The sequence below is a fragment of the Sapajus apella genome, unplaced genomic scaffold, assembly GCF_009761245.1.
Source record: "Sapajus apella isolate SASKATOON/1434 unplaced genomic scaffold, GSC_monkey_1.0 scaffold5, whole genome shotgun sequence".
NCBI classification, from domain to species: Eukaryota; Metazoa; Chordata; class Mammalia; order Primates; family Cebidae; genus Sapajus; species Sapajus apella.
Window position 1 is genome coordinate 11,266,821 of NW_022436945.1, and position 24,616 is coordinate 11,291,436.

At 36.9% G+C, this 24,616-nt stretch overlaps 1 protein-coding gene and 1 long non-coding RNA gene across 4 annotated transcripts in view; one reads left to right on the top strand and one right to left on the bottom strand.

Moving 5' to 3' along the window:
* Positions 1-24,616, bottom strand: part of KCNIP4 (potassium voltage-gated channel interacting protein 4) — a 1,204,862-nt gene that overhangs the window by 918,414 nt on the left and 261,832 nt on the right. The window lies entirely within an intron of this gene.
* LOC116545348 lies at positions 10,262-24,562 on the top strand. Its single transcript, XR_004266283.1, has 3 exons — positions 10,262-10,273; positions 10,919-10,924; positions 24,433-24,562. It is a non-coding gene; the product is annotated as an uncharacterized LOC116545348 (long non-coding RNA).

Consider the following 24,616-nt stretch of genomic DNA (forward strand, 5'->3'; position numbering starts at 1 on the left):
GTGTGTGTGTGTGTGTGTGTGTGCATATATATATATATATATATATGTAATATAGATATACATATGAGGTGTATACATAATATGGACAATTGCCAGAAAAGTAGTAAGTATACAATACAAAGTCATTATTGCCACTAGTTGTTCATATTCCTTTTTTTTTTTTTTTTTTTTTTTTTGAGACAGAATCTCTGTCATGCAGGTGGCATGATCTTGACTCACTGCAACCTCCACCTCCCAGGTTTAAGTGATTCTCCTGCCTCAACCTCTCAAGTAGCTGGGACTACAGGCACATGCCACCATGCTCAGCTAATTGTTGTATTTTTAGTAAAGACAGGGATTCTTCATGTTAGTCACACAGTTCTCAAATTCCTGACCTCAGGTGATCTGCCCACCTCGGCCTTCCAAAGTGTTGGGATTCCAGGCAAGAGCCTCTGCACCCAGCCTTTATATTCTTCTTTATATTAATGGAACTGAAATTTGTGTGTCTCAGCCCTAACACCGACATTGCAAAGTTCCAACAGGTCTATACCTCTAACATTTCTATATTTATTTATTTGCTCATCCATCTAATCTTCTGGATGGTAAATTTCTTAAGGCAAAAAAGTTGTGCTTCTCATTGATCTAGCTTTTAGTGGACACTTTATGCTGGCTTGACTACCACACCAGCCTTAACAGTAAATCATCCTTACTGCATAAGTTTTCAACTGTGGCAGACTCTGCCAGCGGCTTATTCATTTTACATTTATACTTGTAGCAGAATTCAGATTCTGTTAGGAACAACAATGTGTCAGACTGATTGGTCCACCACAAATTTTGGTACCATGAAAAAGTATAGGGAGAAACATCTCAGGTTTTCCTGTCTAAAATGGGGATGTGAGGTGGGAGGTGGAACACCCACTTAATGACCCAAAGGAATATACTAGAAGGTGGATACAAGCTAAAGATGTTAGGCTGGAAGATGTAAGGAGCCTGGGAGATTGAGGGATTGAAAACCTGCTGAAGCCATGCTGGAAAGGCTATCCTTTTGCTTGCTGATCTATAAGGACAATAAATTTGTATTTGGTTGAGCCACATGCTAGAAGTGCCAGATATCTGTTAAATGTTGCCTGGTACATGTTTTAACTGCTACCCTGGTGTATTCAGCATTGAAGGCCAAAAGATCACCAAAGAGCTTGTGGAATACAGTTAATCCATATTAATGTCATCTCCTGCCACTCGATGATATGTAATTGGATGTAGAGCCACTGTTCAAGTAATGAGTGGGGTGAGAGGAGGCAAACAAGGATCCTAATACTGTAGGATGTGCTTAAGCATAACTTCAAGCAATGTGGAGCAATCATCCATTGCTGGGCAACAGAGAGAGGATTCCATTTAGTGTTTCATTTTGCATACGATCTGTCATCTAATGCAATCAGCCTGCTGGGGAAAGGGAACCACAAACAGAAAAATGTAAATGTGGCTACAGACCTCAAGAGCACCAGAGAGGGAGAGATATTCCACAGATTCATTATACATTTTCAGGCAAATACTCACATACACAGAAACGTGTGTATGTGCATGTACATTTGTGCATTGCAATGTATCTGTCTGTACATGATGATGTTAAGTGTTTATCATTGAAATTCAGACTACCACTGTTGTTAGAAACACAGACCTCGGGCACATTGCCTGGGTTAAAATTCCATTTCCACAGTTTATTAGCAGCATAACCTCATCTTCAGGCATCAGTTTTCTTATCTGCAAAATTGGTGCAACAGATCCTACTTCACAGGATTATTATAAGGATGAATTAATTAATATGAAGTACACAGGACAGGAGTTGGCACAGTGTTAAACATGTTAGCTAATATTAGTCTTATAATACTGTAGAAGTAAATATGTTCTCAATTGTGCATGCACATAATAGTGGGAATACAAACACATACATACATATTCATGTATCCATCCATTTCTATACAGATAAATGAAAAATCCATTGTCCTGATACGTGTAATGCTAGTTTACATGTTGTAGAGCCTTATGAATTTTAAAGAGTCCAGCAGCATTAACAGCAGCTACTACTCATTAAATATTTACTAGGTGTCAGGGGCTGTGCATAGCACTTTACTTGCATCATCTTGTTTAATCCTCACAACATTCAAAGAGCATAGGAAGTATTATTATAAGCACAGTAAAGGATTAGTGACTTGCCTGTGGTGACAAAACAAGCAGGCAGAGGAACTAGAATTAGAATCCAAATCCAAATCTCTCAGACTCCAGAGACTGAAATTTTGTGCTTGATGCTGTTATTTTTATTTTTTGCTCCAGTTATTAACTTAGATGACATGACACATCTGAATAGATTGAAGGAGTCCTCATTTAGGAAACTCAAGTTTCTATTAATACTAGAACATCCTCTTTAGTTAATTTCTACAAACAAATCTCTTATTTGCCATTAACCTATTTATATCCTAGGATAGAGTTTGGAAAAAACATTAGAACAAAGAATACGTAGCTTTATAATGAATACCTGAAGTATTTGCTCAATTAAATGTGAATAAACTAATACTTTCTGCCCGTTTATGCAAGAAGCAGTCCATTTACAGTTTAGTATACAGAACGAAATTTAATAAATTTCTCTAGTATACACACTTCCCCAAACCATGCAGCCCTCAGAGTATCATATAATTAGTTCCTTGGTTGTCACTTGCTAGCCACTTACTTTTGCAATTGTCACTTAACTGCCTAAAACGTGTACCTAGTTCAAGGGCACTTAGTTAAGAGGACGCAATCTAAAGTGTATTCCACACTTCCACTCACGACAGCAGGTGCCTAGGACACAGACGCATTCACCCAGGAGAAGGGATATCTTTTTTTCTAATCAGGACTAAGGGGTGATCTTTGCTAACAAACATGTTGATAAAAATGTTTGTCTTTTGTCTAAAGGTATTTAAAGTTCTTTGATAACTTCAGATAAAAGAGCTGTTCCATCTTGTTCATCATTACCCAAGTACCTGGGGAAACAGCGGGTTCACAGTAAGTGCTAAATAAATGTTTGATTGATTAAAAAACTGTATGATTGGTCTGCGAAATGCGGAAAGAAAAATTGCTCCTTATTCTTCTTTTCTTTCCATAGTTAAGGGTTGATGCTACTTCCTAAATGTCCTCACCCAGAATATCTACGCAATACCAATAAAACAAAAGGCCCAGAGGTGCCTAATGTACTATTCCATCCAGAAGGCAGCAAGTATATGTGTACAGCATAACAAATAACAAGATTAGACCCCATATGAGCTCTCTTTTGCATAATAAAATTCCACATGTTAAAATGCAGATTTATTTTAAGCCCTAGAAGTGCTGGCCATATGCCTCAGTGGCTGAGGGGATGGCTACGTAATAGATAATCTGCAATGCAAGCCAAATAACTAATCATGGCCATCTGATCATCATGCCCCATCAAAAGCCAAAATGAGGAGACAGGGAACAGAGCCAGAAACTGCCAACACATTTTACAAGCAGGGAGAGACCAAAAGTCTAAAGGGAGGCAGGAAGGATAAAATGAATATCTTCCTACCCTAAGCAACATAACAAAATAGTAACAGTAATAAGAACATGGCTGTTTTAGAGCATATTTGTGACAAAACACATGCTCCACTAAATATATTATAACTATACTCTTACTTAATCTCCTTTCATTGGGAAAGTTGATGAAGATATTGATATCCCATGAAGGTAGAATATTTTCAAAAACATATATCCTAAAATGTGGGGTCCCTGTTCTTAACACTTTTCACAGAACCCAAGCTTCTAATCATTATCCTACAGAAGATGTCACATCGTGCATGCTAAATAAATGCTTATTTATTGACCGAGCATATAACACAGAGAAATCATGTGTTTGTTACTAAGTGCATTTAACAGATCATGATGCATAAATGTTGTCCCAAATATGTTCTTTAAAATATTATTATGAATGGGAAGGTTCTAAAATATCTTGGGCGTCTCTCTGCCACCTTAACTAGGTGGTAGAGGAATTTACCCTTAATTGATGACTGAGAACCAGGGGCGAAGCTACGTGTCTTTGAATGCCTTAATCCCTGCATTCATTTGCTAGTAGTGCTATAACCAAGTAAAACAAACTGAGAAGCATAAACCACAGAAATATACTGTCTCACAATAGACACAGGAAGTCCAAGATCAAGGCATCAGCAGGGTTAATTTCTTCTGAGGGCTGTAATGAAGAATATGTTCCATGCCTCCCCTCCCTAGCTTCTGGTGGTTTGCTGGCAATTTTGGTTTTATTTAGCTTGCAGAAGCAGCACCTACCTTCAGGTCCACATGGCATCCCTCCCGTGTGAGCCAGTGTTCAAAACTCCCCTTTTTATCAGGACTACAGTCATATTGGATTAAGAGCCCATATTTCTGTAGTATGACCTCATCTTAACTAATTATATCTTCAATGATCCTATATTGAATAAGGTTGCCTCTGAAATATTGGGGGTTAGAACTTTAACATATGAATTTAGGAGTACACAATTTAACTCATAACAGTCTCTCTTATTTCTTTATTGACAGCTTAATAACTTTATTTGACACTGTGCAGTTAGTTCTCATTGAAATTGACTATAGATTTTTGAAAGTGGTGACAGGTAAAATAGGTAGAGAGCCCGTTTGGTGAATCTTCATCTCATTACCTTTTCAGGACAGCCACATAGGAGTACAAGATAGAAGATTTCTTATCCCTTTACACCACATAGCTTTGTTGAGCCAGGTATCAATGTACACATCTGGAGCTGTCATCTCCATCAAGGCAAATTTCTACATCTCTTTGAGTGCCCATAAGACCCACTTCTTGAATCCCACTCCATGGATGCAGCTTTAAGTATTGATGGTGTATTATCTTGTCACCTTCTTGTTGATGGCAAAATGGCCCTTCTTCTTGACCTTCTTTGGCCATCTTTCTGCCAGGTTCAGGTTGGAAAGGAACCATAACAGTCTCTTACATCTGAGCCTTTGCACAAGATGTTCTCCACACTTAGGATACTCCACCCACCACTGTCCCCTTCCTGACCTCCATGACTAATTAACTGCTCACATCATTGCTATCATTTCCCTTAATTCAGGAAGCTTTCCCTGACCCAGGTCAATAAATGTCAGCTATCATTATGAATTATGATAATAATAATAGCAGATAAATATTAACCACCCTGAGTAGTCATGTGGCAATACGAGAATGCATTATTGAAACTTTTCAACCCTGCTCTGTGATCATTTGCTTATTAGTTCTTTTACCATTCTTTTTTTACTTGCTTTTTCATTATTTTATTTATTTAATTAAAGAACTTTAAGACTGTCAGTGAGCATTAGTATGTTGCTTCTGTTGGCTTATTATTTTCTGGTACCTATCTTGTGATTACAGATCTACTGGTCTTGTGTCTGATAGGCTTGTTTTCTTCATTCTATACTTTGTGACTGAATCCCGGCAAGGCAAATCACTTTTAATTTTCATTTCCTCATCTCAAATCAGGATAAAATCAGCTGTAAAGTTGATGTCAGAATTAGAGATACAGCTAAGATAGTGTTCAAGCCATGATATGCACTGAGGTACTCATTATTTGATATATTATAGTAGGTTAGGATTATTATTTATGAAATTAGTATTATTAATGTTTCTTCTATTCCACAATGTATTGAAGTAGAAAAGTATTGATCTTTTGGACTTATCTGTAAAATGACAATAACAGGACTCTGAATAAGGTTCTTTCTATGAGTCAGTGTGTAAGGGTTCATGTACAGACCTCTGAAATCTACTCTTTGGAAATTCTCTTGACTTGTCTTTGACCATAATTTGATGTTCAAATGAATCTGCAGCAAAGTGTTATTAGTGTTTTCTCAAACAGTTTAAACACATTTTTAATTTAAGATGCACAGCATACAGATAAATACTGAAAGCGATAAAAATTCTACAACACCATATAAACTTTCTAGAAGCAGACATTTAAAGGCCTCATTAAACATACTAATGACAGGCTGGATAAAGAAAATATGGCACATATATACCATGGAACACTATGCAGCCATATAAAGGATGAGTTCGTGTTCTTTGCAGGGATATGGATGAAGCTGGAAAACATTCTCAGCAAATTAACACAAGAACAGAAAACCAAATACTACATGTTCTCACTCATAAGTGAGAGTTGAACAATGAGAACACACAGGCACAGGGAGGGGAACATCACACACCAGAACCAGCTCAGGGAGTGGGGGGGTAGGGAGGGGATAGCATTAGGAGAAATACCTAATGTAGATGATGGGCTGATGGGTACAGCAAACCACCATGGCTCGTATACACCTATGTAACAAAGTTGTATGTTCTGCACATGTATCTCAGAACATAAAGTTTAATAATAATAACATTTTAAAAAGACACTAAACATACTGTCATTTTACTTCTATAGGAGGTAAACTGATTGTTTATCTAACTTGGAGAAAACTTCCATTTCATCTTAAGTAATGCATCTGTACTGTATTACACACAGGGAAACATAACAAAGTTCCAACTGATGAAGAGCACATCACATCACATCACATCACATAGTGCATATTCCCTTTTTTTTTTTTTTTTTTAAATGAAACTGAGCCTCACTCTATTGCCTAGGCTGGAGTGCAATGATGAAATCCTGGGTCACTGCAACCTCTGCTCCTGGGTTCAAGCAATTCTCCTGCCTCAGCCTCCTAAGTAGCGGGGATTACAGGTGCCCACAACCACACCCAGCTAATTTTTGTATTTTTAGTAGAGACAGGGTTTCACTATGTTGGCCAGGCTGGTTTGGAACTCTTGACCTCGTGATCTGCCCAATTTAGCCTCCCAGAATGCTGGGATTACAGACATGAGCCACCGTGCCCAACCCACGTAGTTCATATTCTTTAATACAACATACTTTGGTTTGATGGGGTGGGGGCTGAATAGTGACGCATACAGCAGGGAGTCATCGAGGATCACAGGCCTGAACTTCCTCACTGTATTACCCTGTGATCTCTGTCTCTCTTGTGAACTGACAAGGTCGGTCTAAATCTTTCCTTCAGCTTTAGGATTTCAATGATTTCATAAGTTTTCCCTAATAAGAGGTTGTTTTTGCAATAGAATTTTAAAGTCAGTTTGCAAATGTATTCTATAGATAAAACTGAATTAGTAAGTAGATCTGTTCAAAGTCTCACGAAACAATATGTATGATTTAATTAGCAGTTTGAACAGTAGACCATTGGTTATTAGATTAGCCACCTGTAGAAAATCAAAATATGCTGCAGGGCATGGTGGCTCACACCTGTAATCCAAGCACTTCGGAGGCCAAGGCAGGCAGATCATCTGAGGTCGGGAGTTCAAGAAAATCAAAATATGCTTTTGTGCATTTTATGGTGTTATATTTTCTTTAAAAAGTATTACTCTGTGTATATTATATTATTTTGGTACAAATATTTTATCAGAGCAGCTCATTGCCTAAATATATGAGATAAAAGATGATATGATTATCTTATATATTTTAATTAGATATACCAGTTTTAAAACTAATTTTTAAAAACCTACATCTTGGATGAATTTGATTCAAAGCACTTTTAACCATAAATTTTAAAAATCTTACTAAGAATCTCTCATCTCTTCATTAATAGTCCTGGATGAAGCTAACAGATGAATCTTCTCCAAGTACAATTCTGATCATGCATTTTCTTGAACTAATACTTTAATGGTTACTAGTTTCTCAACAAAATAAGGTTCTCTTAGCCTGGTAGTCAACTCCATTTTCTTTCTATCTTCATTGCTGCTCAGAATTAATTTTCATTATTCTTATGCACCAAATACATTTTCTAAGCCACCATTTCTTCATTTAGAGATTTGGATAATAACCTCTACATTTTGGGTAATTTTGAAGAGTGACTAAGATACCCACCTGATAGAAGATCCTAGACAATATCTCCTCTCTTTGCCCTACCCTCTACCCTCCATCTAGTTCACTGCCCTTAATAGAAAAGAAAATTTAAGAAAAATAAAATTCTGTGGCCTAGGGTGAGCATGCAATAAATCACAATTATTTATTGTTATTATTATTGCTGTGACTCCATGGTAAAAAGAATACGCTTACTTTAACAAAAGAAAAGATGGTTTCAAGTCCTAAACCTTACTTGTTAGTTTCTCATTTTCAAGTAGGTTAATTAATCTTCTTGTGCTCTCATTTCTTCACTTGTAAAGTGGTTGTAGTAGATGATTAACTAATGAAAGGATGGACTTAGGTTAAGTACTTGAGGAGAGGACTTTAGTTAAAGGCACCAATATACATGTGTTTCCCTTTTCTTTTGTTCCATATGTACCCTATATTTTAGCTATAGGCTAATCATCATTTGTTTACCATGTCTTTCCTTTCCTAACACTAAAAGTTTTCTCAGGCTAGTCCCTCCATCCAGAATGTATTCCTGTATCTTATCTGTCAACACTTTACCTAAGGCACAGCTGAGATGTTTCCCTTATTTAAAGTCCTAATATTTTTCCACCAGGAAATTTCTTTCCTATCCTGCATACCCTCTTTTATGTTTTCAAATATTATTGTATATGTCCTCCTTATTTATATATACCTGTTGCTTCCCTTATTTAGACTATAATGTATGAAAGGCAAAGATGGAAGCATCATTCCCCATGATATCTCCTAAATGATTATCTCAGTGCCTTGCTGATAAGAAACATTCAATAAACTTAGGTTAACTATACTATAATTTTTCTGTATACTTTTGTCTCTATTTTAAGCTCCTTCCTTCCCTTCTAAAGTAATGTCTACATTTAGGGACATTTCACATCAAGCAGAGTACATAATATATTTTTACTTTCTATTGATCTACCCACATATCTTTTCAAATCTTCCCTGAAGATGTGGTATCATGGGTAGTCACAGATGACAGCTGGAAAAGACAAGAGTAAGTGCATTTCAGGGGAATATCTATAGTGGACTAACATGCCCTACTTCTGGCATCTGAGAAAGAACACAGCAAGGAAGGAGAAAGCACTGTTGACTTGGACCTGGAGGTTATAGTTGGCTCCTGAGATGTGGGGGTTCTCTGTCCGCTACTCTAAATTATTAATGGTATCCCTAAACAGGTCCAAGAGTCTATGCTTGCAACTTAGCTCCCTTTTCTAGTGGTGGCTGTAGTGATGATACTGATACTTATTATTTTCATTTATGTGGCACTTTCACTTACATATATCTCATTTTGACACGGACTGCAGGCAGGGAAATACTGGGTAGAAAAGGGAGCTCCCCAGCAAAGGCCCCACCCTCAAGCCTGGAAACTTGAAGCTCTAAATGAGAACAGGCATTCCTGTTTTCATGACCAGATGTTGCCTTTTCCAAGACCACTCTGGCCTGCCATGCCCCTATCCTGTGCCCATATAAACCCCAAGCTAAATTTCCTTATTTCTAAAAAATAAAATAAAATAATAAAATAAAGGCAGGTTTCTCACTGTGAGAGAGAATTTTCAGTTGCTTATAAAGAGTGATACAATGCAACCCAAGTGCTCTGTAGACATTTCAATAACAGTAGTGAGTCTAAAGTTTCTTTTCAGAAGGGTTTTAGGGCTTCCTCACATCACATGGACAAAGGGATATTTGCTTGTAAGCAGACTCTGCAAGGGTATTTCATACACCCTGTCTGCTCCAACCTGAAGAGTAAAGAAACAGAAAGCAGAGGCAGGGCGTGGTGGCTCACACCTGTAGTCCCAGCACTTTGGGAGGCCAAGGCAGGTGGATCATGAGGTCAAGAGATGGAGACCATGGTGAAACCCCATCTCTACTAAAAAAAATACAAAAATTAGCTGGGCATGGTGGCATGAGCCTGTGGTCTCATCTACTCAGGAGGCTGACAGGAGAATTACTTGAACCCGGGAGGCAGAGGTTGCAGTGAGCCCCGATTGAGCCATTGCTCTCCAGCCTGGCACCTGGCAACAGGGCAAGACTCTGTCTCAAAAAAAAAAAAAAAAAAAAAAAAAAAAAGAAAAAAAAAAAAAAGAAATAGAAAGCAGAGTCAGGGGTGCCCTGGGATGTTTGTGACTTTATAGGTCTGTTGAGCTTGGGAAGATACTGATGTTTGCTATATTTTTCTGAAAGCCTTTTCCAGTAATAAAAAGCACACCTTCTCTTTATTTCTACCAGATTTTTTATATTTTTGTCCATAAAAAATGTCCAAAGTCACACACTACTACCTGAATGCAGTGATTCATCCCTACCAACAAATATCACAGAATACAATAAAAGTTGCTCACTGGGCTGAAAGATGGGCTACCATAACATCTGCCGACGAAATGATTTGCTAAACAGCACTGGAAATATGTCTCCCATTAAAAACATAGCGTTAGGGAATCCATCCAGAATAATGACAGAAGCACAAACGCAGGAGTAATTAGAACCCTATTTCTTTCTACTTAAGCCTCCTACGTAACGTGATTTTGGTTTGTGGTCTAAAATAATTGTTTCTATATAAAAATGATTGTCATAGCTTTGAAGTTGTATGTGTTCACTCTTAAAAGCCACAAATTTCATAGACAAAATTACCACAACAACTAAACTATTAACCAAGGAAAAGATTGAAAAGATTCAGGCTGGTACTTCACACATAAATATTTGTTTTATTGGGGAAAAAAAAGAGGATAATTTGGAGAGACACTATACCAACATCCTCCAGCATTTCATGTTTTCCAATAGAAATTTAAACAGTGTTGCTAATAACTTAATGCAAGGATTACTTCACAAAGAAAATAACATGCAAAGATATATTTTACATTGATAATTTGAATACAAAAAGAACAAATTATTGGGTTTTTTTTTTTTTTTTTAGAATGTTGCTATAATACCTATTTTCCTAGAAGAGGTTTCAATGCAGTCAAATTTTGATAAAGTAGAAAAAGGTTAAGACCTTAGAGGCGTATTTGAGGATATCAGGGAAAAGGCAATAACTTGAAAAATAATTGTAAATCAGTTTTTTTAGCTGATAATGCAGCCCTTGTCGATAATGGTTTCTAAATTACTAATATTCTTAATTCTTTTGAGAAAAGAAGTTATCGATGACATTAAATGAATGACATTAATTAAATGTCATTAAATAGTTAATGGATGACATTAAAACATGTATCAAGGTGATTGTGGCCTTCTTTTATAAATGGATGTTTTTTCTTAAAGTGTGTAGATTGCTGAGCATTGTCTGTATACTGTGAAAAGCTGATGCCTGTCCACAAGGGTAGCTGGGAGTTCCCCATCCTGGGAACATGCGGAGCGAAGGGTAAGCCTTTGGGAGCACTGTGCTATGACTGCAGATGCTCCCTGGCTACTCAGAGCCCAGCGGTGACTAAGCCAAGGCTGCTCTGTTAGCTGCTTTCTTCATGTCTTCAATGGTTTAGGACTGGCTTTATAACTAGCTTCTGGTTGTCACTGACCTGCATGGGCCTTGAACCTTGATCCTAACTTTGCCTGTTCTAAGGCCTAGTAACTATGAGTGGAGTCTAACACTGACTGATTTTTGAAAGGTCCCATAGAACCCAACAAGCTTCCTTCAGGCACTTTTGCACATACTCTGGGACGTCCTTTGGCCAAGTCAATTCCGGAAGAGTTTGACAGCTACGATACAGAAATCCCCGTGCTAGATCCTTATATAGTTTCCGAAATCTCATTCTCACAACAGCACTATTTTGTAGGTAAGAAATCAAACCCAAGGTACAGAATGATGTTGCAACTTCCTCAAAGTCACAGTACTAAATAACTTCAGAGCTGGGATTCAAACCCAGGTCTTTTTTTTTTTGAGACAAAGTCTCGCTTTGTTGTCCAGGCTAGAGTGTGGTAGCAACATCTTGGCTCATGGCAACCTCTGCCTCCCTGGCTCCAGCAATTCTCCTGCCTCAGCCTCCCAAGTAGCTGGGATTACAGGTGTGCACCACCACGCCTGGCTAATTTTTTTATTTTATTTTTTTATTTTTAGTACAGACAGAATTTCGCCATGTTGTCTAGGCTGGTCTTGCACTCCTTACATCAAGTGATCTGCCCACCTCAGTCTCCCCAAGTGCTGGGATTACAGGCCTGAGCCACCACGCCTGACAGGTCTTCTGATACATCTATCACTAATGCTCCTAAACTACACAGCAGTTCTGTGTACTACTCACATTTAAACCACCTGCAAATGCTCTTCAGTAGTTATACCTGTCAGGAAAAAGACAGAGGCAACCAAAAGAAACACTTTCCCTAACCTAGTTCTTAAACAAAGACAAAAAAGTAGGAACCAGAGAAAGCAATTATTCCCATAACATATTTAAATCAGATAAATATTTCCACTTGCTATCTTGAAATTGGAAAGTTGGAAATGGTTTATGGTGAGTAAAAGAGTTTGGAATGTGGGCCTATCTAGGAAGATAGCAAAGTCGTAAAAAGCAAGTTTCTGAGGTCAGACACCTGAGTTATCTTCTAGCTTTGTTATTTATGATCTAGGTGGCTTTTGGCAGGTTGCTTAATCCCCTGTGTCTCAGTTGCTTCCAAGAGATACACTGGAGAGTCAAAAAAATAGCATTCCTAATATAATTCCTGTTCCTTTATCTCACCAGGCTGCCTATAGCACATTACCCCATGGACTATTTCTTAAATGCATACTGTGAAGATTTTTGAGCATTGCATAACTATATTGCATTGTTTTTTGTGTTAAATGTTTTTCGTATATAATTTTAAAATTATCATAATAATTGTTGTGATATGATTTGGTACTTCTTTAATTTTTAATAAAAGCTTAAAAAATGAAAATGGTTTGAACTTCCAGGTCTTGGAAGGTCCTGACTTAATCTCATGGATGCTTAATTTATCTGTCATATGATTTGGCTATTAATGGCTATCATATAGTATTTTTTGGTAAAGATTAATAAAATAGAATGTGAGGACCAGCACAATGCCTGACACATAGTGGGCTCTCAACAAATCACTTCTGTTGTTTTTCAGAAAGAAATAATTGCTCTTTTTAAGAATGATTAGCCAGCATTCTACCCCAAAGTTCAGGAAAGGGATGGAAAGTGAAAATTTTGTAATTTCTGGAGACCTCCCCCATGTCCAGGGCCTTCCTCTGAGTAAAACAGAGGAAGATATGTTATCATGGACCTTTCTTTCTCTTCAACATTTAGAGATCATGGGCAGAGAAGCCTTAGAAGACAGAAATTTAATTCAAAGACTAAATGCATAGGAATGGAAATATTGTAGAAGGTGGTATACTGCTACAAAACCTAACTTTTAAATGTAATTTGCCAGCTAGGTGCGCTGGCTCACACTTTGAGAGGCTGAGGTGGGTGGACCATGAGGTCAGGAGATCAAGACCATCCTGGCCAATATGGTGAAACCCGAACTCTACTAAAATACAAAATTAGCTACTCAGGAGGCTGAGGCAAGAGAATAACTTAAACTTAGGAGGTGGAGGTTGAAGTGATCCGAGATCAGGCCACCACACTCTAGCCTGGGCAACAGAATGCGACTCTGTTCCCCCCATCATACCCCCCAAAAAAGTAATTGTCAACTTAAAAAGAAGTCAGGAAAAGCTGAGGAATGGTTACTACTCTCTTTTCCATCACAGGGCGCACCCTCCTATTTTACACCTGTATTTTTTGTAAATGTTAATCAACACAGATGTAAAAAATAAAATAAGCCAAGGCTCTAAGAAGAAGCACAGATAGGAGCATTTCAAACAAAGTATACCTGGCTAGTAGGCACCCAGCCAGATGGCCTTTCTTACAAAGGAAATTCTTTAGGGGCATTGTGTAGCACCATCTGCAGTGAGCAAGATGGCAAATCATAAGGGCATATTAGGCATTTGGCAAAACTTGTGCTGGGGCTCCAACTATGCTGGATACAGAAGTCTCTCTGTTATCCAGGTCTTTATTTCCCACTTGCAGGATCATATGCAGCCAATTCCCTATATCCCTTGAAGGCTTCATCCTCCCTCTGACCATACATGGCATCCCTTTGGCCTTTTGTCATTTTTCAATTATTATGAGCCTAGGAGGATAGAAACTAATTTTAATATCTGCTGTAATAAAACATAAAAGAAATATAAATGTATTAATTTTCAAAAAATTCAGTGACTAAAGCCAATTTATTTTCTTTGGCCAAGGATTTCTCTGCGGCTGCTGCCTATAGAAGAATTTTAGTTTCCTTTCAAACATTCCACTGGTGCCAAGTTAAGAAGTTACCTGAAAGAGAATGCATAAAAATAAGGTTGAAATGTCTCAGCTTTGTTCCTTTTGAAAAGATGAGAATATAATGCATTACTTAGGTAATGCTACTTCTCTGATTCAGTAGGACAGCTTGATGAGAAGATATCATGCTTTGTACATAACCATTGTTTTCTTTTTGTTATCAATAAATTGAGTCTTTACTTCATTAGAGCCTACCCAAATGCATCATTGCAACAGAACATCTCCCCACATTACTGTATCCATTATGTGCAGAGTAAGTTCATCCAATTTCCCCAACAGTTTATGAGAAAAAAGAACAAATTAAAAAGGCCTACTCTCTTACATATCAAGGTGATTTATGCCAGTGTGTGAGCCCATGTATTTATATTTTCTCTGGCCCTTCTATTTGCTTAATATATGAAATAGGAAAGTTAATATTCGTCTGAAAAACTATTTTCTGGTCTCTACTGATTTGAATATAAAGTTCAAAAGGAGATGATATCTTATAAAGACTCTAAGCTTACTGCATTAAATTAACAATACTAATCTCAGTGTTTCACATGGTACTATGCAGAGCAGTTTTACAGACATTAAATGAAAAATGCCAAAGCTGTATTTTATATGAAAAGCAAGAATAGAAACTTCTCTAGATATCCCTTCAAGTCTTTTTAGAAGATATACTTCAGTTAGTGGTGGTGAACAGGTGGGCAGAAAGAGAGCCAACATTGAATGGGCTTTTCCTCCTGCTTACCATTCTTCAACTTCAGACCTTTCTAAACCTCACTGACCTGGAGGAAATAAACAGAGAAGAAAGGAGCATAGCAAGAAGAAGAAGGAGAAATGGACAACCATTCAAAAATGTTTAGAAAAAATCATCAATCACCAATCTCAGGAATTCTGGGAAGGAAACCAGACAACTATAACATTAGAAAATCCAGCTATGCTCCCCTCCAGACATACCCCATGGAGAAAATTGAAGAGGAAAGGGATGCGGCCCACTTCAGCCTCAAACAATTTTGCACATGGCATAAGGTGATGGTAGAATATGAAAGGGGAAATCCGCAGGAAGGTTTCGTGATTCTATAGACCTTGGTAAAATTCCTGCTCATCACGTTAGTTTCCCAATTCTCCTTTTCCCATGTATGTATGGAGATAGGATATTTAAGCAGTCCTGACCACCTCTATTCTTGATTTCACATGTCCATTAATTTAAAAAACATCTACTGAAAATCTCTCACATGGTCCGCTAGGATTAATAAAGATATCACACATAAACAATGCCACTGCTAAGTTTATTGGGCTCAAGGCCTCACAAGGTTTGTGAGAGAGGGTGTTGGAGACAGATCCAGGAATAGAAAACTATAACAGTAGAATGAAAAGAGTATGCATCAGGTGCTATGAGATTCCACTCAGTTTGTCCAGGCATGATTTGTTTTTTGTAATAGAAATTTAAGTCTATGATGATTGCCTATCTGCACAGATAAGTCTTTTTCCAGTATAAACATAAGCCAACAATTACCACTTCTTTATTCTACAAATTGTTAGTCTCCATAGTGAGGTACGGAACAAAGTCTGGGAGGAAAATATTACGAAGAATTGTGAATAATGCTCCTATTTACTTATTTTTGGGGAAAATTAAGTTAAGCTAATGCTTAATGAACTGTATTGGATGCCACCAAATCACAATGGAAATTGATGGAAGAAAAGGGAGTTCTACAGTGGCACAGGCTGTGCAGTGAGCCACCCATCACTGTACAGAAGGTCACCTTCAGCAGTCTGCAGCATCTTCTAGCTTGTGTGTACGTTGGTTAAGTTGATTGACAGATCACACTATTTAGCATAGTACCTCACTACAACTAACTCACAAAAAAGAGACAACAGAAATATATCATTTGTAAAAAAAAAAAAAACCTTGAATTGCAAACAATACTGGGAATATGTGCTCAGAACAATAACATGGCAGAGGTAACTACTCTACTTCTTGGAGAAACTTGCTTCAGTTATGTGGCTGTAAATGGAAAGAATGATATATTCAGATCAGATAAAAGTGGGTCCTAAATAATGTGAAATTATCAGGATGCTCTCTGATATCAGAGTTGTCTTTGGACCTTAAAAATGAACTTCATCCTAAATGTGTAATGTGAGCTTTTAATAACTGCTGGATTGCATGGTACTGGTACCAAAACAGACATATAGACCAATGGAGCACAAGAGAGACCTCAGAAATAACACCACACATCTATAACCTTCCAATCTTCAACAGACATAACAAAAACAAGTAATGGGAAAAGGATCTCCTATTCAATAAATAGTGCTGGGAAAACTGACTAGCCATATGCAGAAAATTGCAACTGGACCCCTTCCTTATACCTTATACAAAAAGCAATTTAAGATGGATTAAAGACTTAAATCAAAAATGCAAAATCATAAAAACCATAGAAGGAAACCTAGGCAATACCATTCAGGACATAGGCATTGGCAAAGACTTCACAACAAAAATGCCAAAAGCAATTGCAACAAGAGCTGAAATTGGCAAATGGGATCTAATAAACTAAAGAGCTTCTGCACAGCAAAATAAACTATCATCGGAATGAACAGGAAACCTACAGAATGGGAGGAAATTTTTGTCATCTACCCATCTGACAAAGGTCTAATATCCAGAATCTACAAGAAATTTAAACAAATTTACAAGGAAAAAAAAAACATTCAAAAGTAGACAAAAGATATGGACACTTCTCAAAATAAGACATTTATGCAGCCAACAAACATATGAAAAAAGCTCAACATCACTGATCATCAGAGAAACACAAACCAAAACCATAATGAGATACAATTTCATGCCAGCCAGAATGACAATTATTAAAAAGTAAGGAAACAATAGATGCTGGTGAAGCTGTGGGAAAATATGAATGCTTTTAACACTGTTGGTGGGAATGTAAATTAGTTCAACCATTGTGGAAGGCCGTATGGCAATTCCTCAAGAATCTAGAACCAGAAATACCATTTGACCCAGTAATCCCATTGCTGGCTATATACCCAAATGAATATACATCATTCTACTATAAAGACACATGCACATTTATGTTTATTGCAGCACTGTTTACAATAGCAAAAATATGAAACCAACGCAAATGCCCATCAATGATAGACTGGATAAAGAAAATGTCATAACATATATACCATGGAATAGTATGCAGCCATAAAAAGGAATGAGATCACATCCTTTGCAGGAACATGGATGAAGCTGGAAGCCATCATCTTCAGCAAACTAACATAGAAACAGAAAACCAAATACCTCATGTTTTCACTCACAAGTGGGAGTTGAACAATGAGAACACAGGGACACAGACAGGGGAACAGCATACCCCCGGACCTGTTGGGGGATGGGGGCTGAAAAGAGGGATCTTAGAGGATGGGTCAATAGCTTCAACAAACCATCATGGAACACATACACTTATGGAACAAACCTACATGTTCTGCACATGTATCTTGGCTTTTTTTTAAGAAGAAAAAAAGCTGCTGTATTAAGGCATAGATGAGAGGGAAGCTGCATGTCATCATTTAGTAAACACAAGGTATGATGTGCTTCTTACATTTTTACAATGTTGCATGTTCTTCACATGTACCCCAAAACCTAAAATGCAATAAAATAAATAAATGGGGAAAAAATAAAAATAAAAAATAAAAATAAAAATAAATTTAAAAAAAAAACTTTTTCAATTTTCTTTTTTTTTTTTTTTGAGGCGGAGTTTCACTCTTGTTACCCAGGCTGGAGTGCAATGGCACAATCTCGGCTCACCGCAACCTCTGCCTCCTGGGTTCAGGCAATTCTCCTGCCTCAGCCTCCTGAGTAGCTGGGATTACAGGCATGCGCCACCATGCCCAGCTAATTTTTTGTATTTTTAGTAGAGACGGGGTTTCACCATGTTGACCAGGATGATCTCGATCTCTTGACCTCGTGATCCACCCACCTCGGCCTCCCAATGCATTGGGATTACAGGCATGAGCCACCGCGCCCGGCCAACTTTTTCAATTATTAAAAGCAAGTATAAAACTGAAATTAGAACTAAGTTCTGAATTGACATGTATCAATAACCCAAAGTACAAATCAAGATTTTCAAAAATAATTAAGTACATATAATCACATTGCCCTCACTACAATTATTCCAAATACTCTATTATTACATACAAGAAGATAGCAATATGCAATAAATACAATTCTAACATGTTAATGAGAGAAACTTTTTTTGGTAATTCACAAAAATATTCAAACATTTAATTTTTTATCTATCTCAACATTTTATATTTCAGTTTTTCTATGTTTTGGATGAAATATTTTAGCAGAGTAATACAATTTGTTTATAATTTATAAATAAACACAGCGAGATGTATGTGCTTTCTTATCTATATACAGTTGACCCTTGAACAATTTTCATTTGAACTGTATGGGTCTACTTGTGGATTGCTTTCAATAAATGTTACACCAAGTGTGCCTGCCTCTCCTGTCTCTCCTTCCACCTCCTCTACCTCTGCCATTTTGCCTAAATCACACCAAGAACACCTTCCTGTTTCTTCTACTCCTCAGCCTACTCAATGTAAAGACAATAAGGATAAATACTTTTATGACAATCCACTTCCACTTAATGCATATTACATATTTTTTCCTTTCCTCCCTCCCTCCCTCCCTTCCTTCTTTTTTTCCGAGACAGGGTAACCTAGGCTGGAGTACATTTTTGCAAACATAGTTTGCTGCAGCTTGAACTCCTGGGCTCAGGTGATCCTCCTGCCCAGCCTCCATGTAGCTGGGACCACAGACATAGGCCAACACACCTGGCTAATTCTTTTATGTTTTGTAGAGATGGAGTCTCTCTTTGTTGCCCAGGCTGGTTTCAAACTCCTAGTTTCAAACAATCCTCTGGGCTCAGCCTCCCAAAGTGCTGGGGTTACAGGTAAGAGCCACCATGCCCAGCCATAGTTTCTTAATAATATTTTCTTTCCTCTAATTTATGGTAAGAATACAATATGTAATAAATATACAAAATATGTGTTAATCAACTAAATATGTTATAAGTAAGGCTTCTGGTCAACAGCAGGCTACCGGTAGTTAAGTTTGAGGGAATCAAAAGTTGTATGTAAATTTTTGATTGTGCTGAGATGGGCATTCCTAAGCCCACATTGTTTAAGAGTCAACTGTATTTTTTTAAATTTATAGGCCAGATAATCCAAAGTATTGATGACCTCTATCATTTCAGAAGAAACTGAGGCACAAAGATGCCCACTCTAATAATTTTATATCATTTTCTTTTTAATCCATTACCAATTACCATAATCTTACCTAGGCATGGAACTTCTCATGAACATAAACACTGAGGCTGAAAGTATTTGGAGTGAAATATATTTCCCCTTCTCTGTTTGATATTACTTAAAAAGAATCTATTTGGGAGAAGTAAAACGGGTGAACTGTCAGTAATTGTAAAAATTATACCTATACCCTGGAAGACATTAAGCTTTTCATGACAACCTTATTTTAAGTAATTCTTAAGCTTAAATTTTCTAATCTTCCATAAGGATATTTATCTATTTAAGAATACTTGTTAGTTTGTTTTTTGTTTTTTTTCCCCATTTATTTATTTTATTGCATTTTAGGTTTTGGGGTACATGTGAAGAACATGCAAAATTGTTGCATAGGTACACACGTGGCAGTGTGATTTGCTGCCTTCCTCCCCATCACCTACATCTGGCATTTCTCCCCTTGCTATCTCTCCCCAGCTTCCCGCCCCCCACCGTCCCTCCCCTATTTCCCCCCAACTGACCCGTGTGTAGTGCTCCCCTCCCTGTGTCCATGTGTTCTCATTGTTCAACACCCGCCTATGAGTGAGAACATGCGGTGTTTGATCTTCTGCTCTTCTGTCAGTTTGCTGAGAATGATGGTTTCCAGGTTCATCCATGTCCCTACAAAGGACCCTAACTTGTTAGTTTTTTAATATAAAATACTCATAATTGATAAAATTCCAGTTTTTTTTAATGATGGAAAAATTATCTTTCCCTAAGATTTGCTACCACGTTGGAAAAGGCACATATCTAAAACGGGATGAGAAAGCAACACATCAAACATATTTCCTAGTGATGAAACATAACACTGCTATTAAATTTAGAGAATTTTTATTCAATCGATCATATTGAACTTCAATTTTGTACTTTAACACCATCTGGTAAAATAACAGACAGAATCTAAACAATACATGAGTAAAAATTTTTAAAAAAATATTAGTAACTTGTTATGATTTCCACTGGTTTAATCATTCTCTTTCTTTTAATAAAATTGAAGTAAAAATGACTTAGTGTCCTTTTGTTTCTGCTGTGTTTCTACCGGTCATATTCAGAATTGACTGAGCACCATAAGTGTTCGGCCGACTTTGATTTTATTTTTATCGCACGCCTCATAAAACTGATTTAGAAACCTAAAAATGTGTCACTAAAATATTAAATTGTGAACAGTAAGTGCTTATTGAGTTTTCAAAATCTAACAAGAACGTTTGGCTATGAAGGCAAACAAACATTCTTCAAATGCAGCCAGACACATTTTAAAAACTCTTGGAGGGATCTTGAAGACTCAGAAGTGCATGATTGATACCCTGCCAAAATTTCAGAATCAGTAGTCTGTTTTTGGAAGACTTCTTCTGCATGGATGCCTAGTAATATTCCCATCATAAAGCTGTTTGACTCTATTTTAAAATTACAATGGAGGTCTAGTAAATTTGGAGAAAACTTCCATCCATTGGAATGTTTACAGTTAATTTATACACAGGCATCTTTCTTATATTACCTCTGCTTCATAGAATCTTCATCACATTTCAACTGCCATTAGAATCCAGCTTTTCCCTTGGCTATATGCTTCATCATTTTCCTCTTACTGTTAATGGATCGATATGACTGATTGATGGAACCCCTATTCTGAGAACATGTTACTCAGAAGCAGGGTTGTTATGATGCTTTGAGTTTTATGTTATGGTAGGAGCCTGAAACCTATGCTGCAATGCCCATGCTAGAGGAAAACTAAATCCTAATGACTTTCAATAATAAATATTCATTTTAAATGACCAATGATTCCAAGGAAAAAAATTAGATACACACAAAACTGAATTCCTCCCCAGAAATGCCCTTTCATTTAAAGATCTGAGTTCAAGCAAATGCATCCCACTAGGACCCAGTCCTGAACACTGAAGTAAGTGAACAAGCTCCTGAATGTATGAAGGCCCCAGCAATAAAGCTGAACACTTCATAAACTCTCTCTTAGAGCCTGATTGATGCTCACTTAACTTACAAAGGAGGGATTTTATGCTAAGATAGATCAGATTTAAGATACTGGGTCTGTAACACATCTGCTGTAGGACCATGGGAAAATTTCCTGACTTCTGTCGATTTTGTTTTCCTTTTCTGTGATGCGATAAAAAAAACACCTATTCCTAGAATTGTTGGGGCTGAAAATGAGAAAATAACCTTCTGATAGTAATTTATTTATCACTGGAAACAAAAGTTCAGTATATATTAAGTATGTGTTTTTACATATTCTTCATTGGCCAAGCATATTTACTGGTAAGTATGTTTGTTTTCAATCTTCTTCTGTCTGGTTCAGATACCATGAAGGTAAGAGAAGATCCCTTATAAATAATACAGGAAGGGTTAGGTGACTGTTGGGATAACCACATGTTCCAGGTGTCCACTGTGTAACATATTATCCTCTAAGTTGGTATACTAAAACAGCAAACATTGATCTCACAGTTCTTACAGGTCAGAACTTTGGGAGTGGCTTATCTGGGTGGTTCTGGCCCAGCATTGCTCATGAGATTGCAGTCAAGGTATAGGCTAGAGTCACAGTCATCTGCAGGTCTATAAGATCTCCTGCCATGATGGCTCATGCACAAGACTGTTGGCAGGAGGCCTCACTTCCCTGCCATGTGGGTTTCTCCAGAGAGAGACAGTGACATAGCTCCTGGCTTACCCAGAGTGAATGATACAATAGAAAAAGACAGAAAAAAAAAGTGACCAGAATAAAGGCTGCAACACTTTTTTAACCCTAACCTTAGAAGTGACATAGCATCATGATTGCCATAGCCTGGTGTGATGTGGGAGGATACTACAGAAAAGTGTGAATAACAGCAGGAAGGGATCCTTATAAGCCACTCGCATTTATATAACATCTCTCAAGTTATAAAGTGCTTTTCACAAATAAAATAACTCTGAAGAAGAAACTAGACAGTAGAAATGACCAGCCTATAACCACAGTTATCAACAGTATCTACTCAAAATGAGTCAAAAGTGCTATTTTCCATTATATTCTTTATATTTTCTTGGTTATCTTAGTTGATCAAGGTATACTGACTTCTATTTTGACACTAAATAGCTTCATCTTGATTAAGTTCTAATAGTTAAATTACTGATTTTCATTTAAAATAAAAATACAGTGCTTAATTATGATGGCAGAAAGTTTAAATAAATTATAACAAGAAGAATAAACATTTTATTTTAGAATGGCATATTTAAAAAATAAATCCTCTACTAACATAATATTGGGTCTTATTCCAAATCCTACTTTCTAAAAATTTAATTTCTACCTTTTTAAAAATAAATATAAAAACCAGTGGAAATGAGGTGCTATCTGATTTTCTATCTGTAAAGATGAATTTCTAACTTTGAATCAACTATACTAACATTCTATACACACCTGAACTAGCTAGTAGTGGTGGGTAATGAACTATGCTCCTGTGTTATTTCAAGTAAACAGACAACTTTAAGCCATTTTTTAAAAACAGCTTATTTCAAGAAACTATTAAACACCAATAATTAGTTACTTCATAATTTCTATATGACTGACTTGTAGTCAGTGTTACTGAAGAACTGAAGTTTAATTGTCAGTTAACTGACACATTATTGTACACATTTCTATATGTGACTTAAAAATCCTAACTTATTTTAGATGCAAAGAAACCAGTAAACAGTCTCATGCCTGGCAGGGAGTGTTTGACAACAAAAATGAAGATAAACAATGTCTTATCAGAACACTCAATCTTCTAAACACTTTAGCATTAAAAATGGTAAAAAATAAATCAGGTTTAGAGAGGAGAATATTAATGACTTGTCAGCAGAGTTAAAGTGATACTTACAGCTCTTCGCTATAGTACTGAGTTTGTTCCTAGTCTAAATTTTTTTTTTAGAATAATAACCAGAAGGTTAGCCCTGATGAACATCAAACACGGAAGATCGCCGATCAGGCAAGATTGTGGTGTGTGTGTGTGCATACACACACTCATGTACATTTTTATCTTATATACAGGATCATTGGTGTGAGCTTTCTCTTCATCTAATCCAAATGAACTTTTTGCAGGGTAAAACTGATCTGTATACTTCTTTGTGACAGTATCTTTAAAGAGGTTATAATGTATAGTGATTATTTGGGCAATTTAGCCCGTAATAGCTATAAGTGGGTAATGTTCCTTAATTGTCTTGAATACTACATCATGAAGACAGCAGTGTTTTCACCTTTGCAAGTTATCACAGAAAGTCTGAGATGCAGTATATGTAGCTGTTCCCAACTGTAATCTCTCTCATTGTACCTTTGAGAAATAAAGCTTGGATCGAGTGTCCTTACCCAATAAATCAAGAAGCAGAACTTGTCCCCTTGTTCTTATTTTGGGAATTTTAATCCTATCATACCACTTTCATCGCCATAGCAGTATCTAGAGGAGTGTTTCCATACCTCAGTCATCTGTGGATCCCATACATGATTGTAAAGTACCTGTATCCTACCTAGCATTCCTTTCTGAGTTTTGCCATACCTGAGTAACCTTTGGATTGACATTTTAAAAATAAATTAGTTTTAGCAAAATAAATTTATTTTAAATAAAGTATCTAATTGTTATAAAATCACTATTTTTACAAATAGAAGATGCCCATTAAAAAACAAACAAACAAACAAAAAAACAAGGTGTAAACAAAATCTGGGTTTTTGTCTGCACTCCTATGCTTATTGAAACACTGTTTACAATAGCTAAGACTTGGAAGCAACCTAAGTGTCCATCAACAGATGAATGGATAAAGAAAATGTGGTACATATACACAGTGGAGCACTATCTAGCCATCGAAAAGAATGAGATCCAGCTGTTTGTAAGAAGATGAATGAAACAGAGGTCGTTATGTTAAGTGAAATAAGCCAGGCCGAGAAACACAAGTATTGCATGTTCTCATTTATTTGTGGGATCTACAAATCAAATCAACTGAACGCAAGAATATAGAGAGTAGAAGGCTGGTTACGAGGCCCTGGAAGAGAGGATTTGTAGGGGAGGTGAGGATGATTAATGGGTACAAAAAAAAATGAGAAAGAATGAATAAGATCTACTCTTTGAT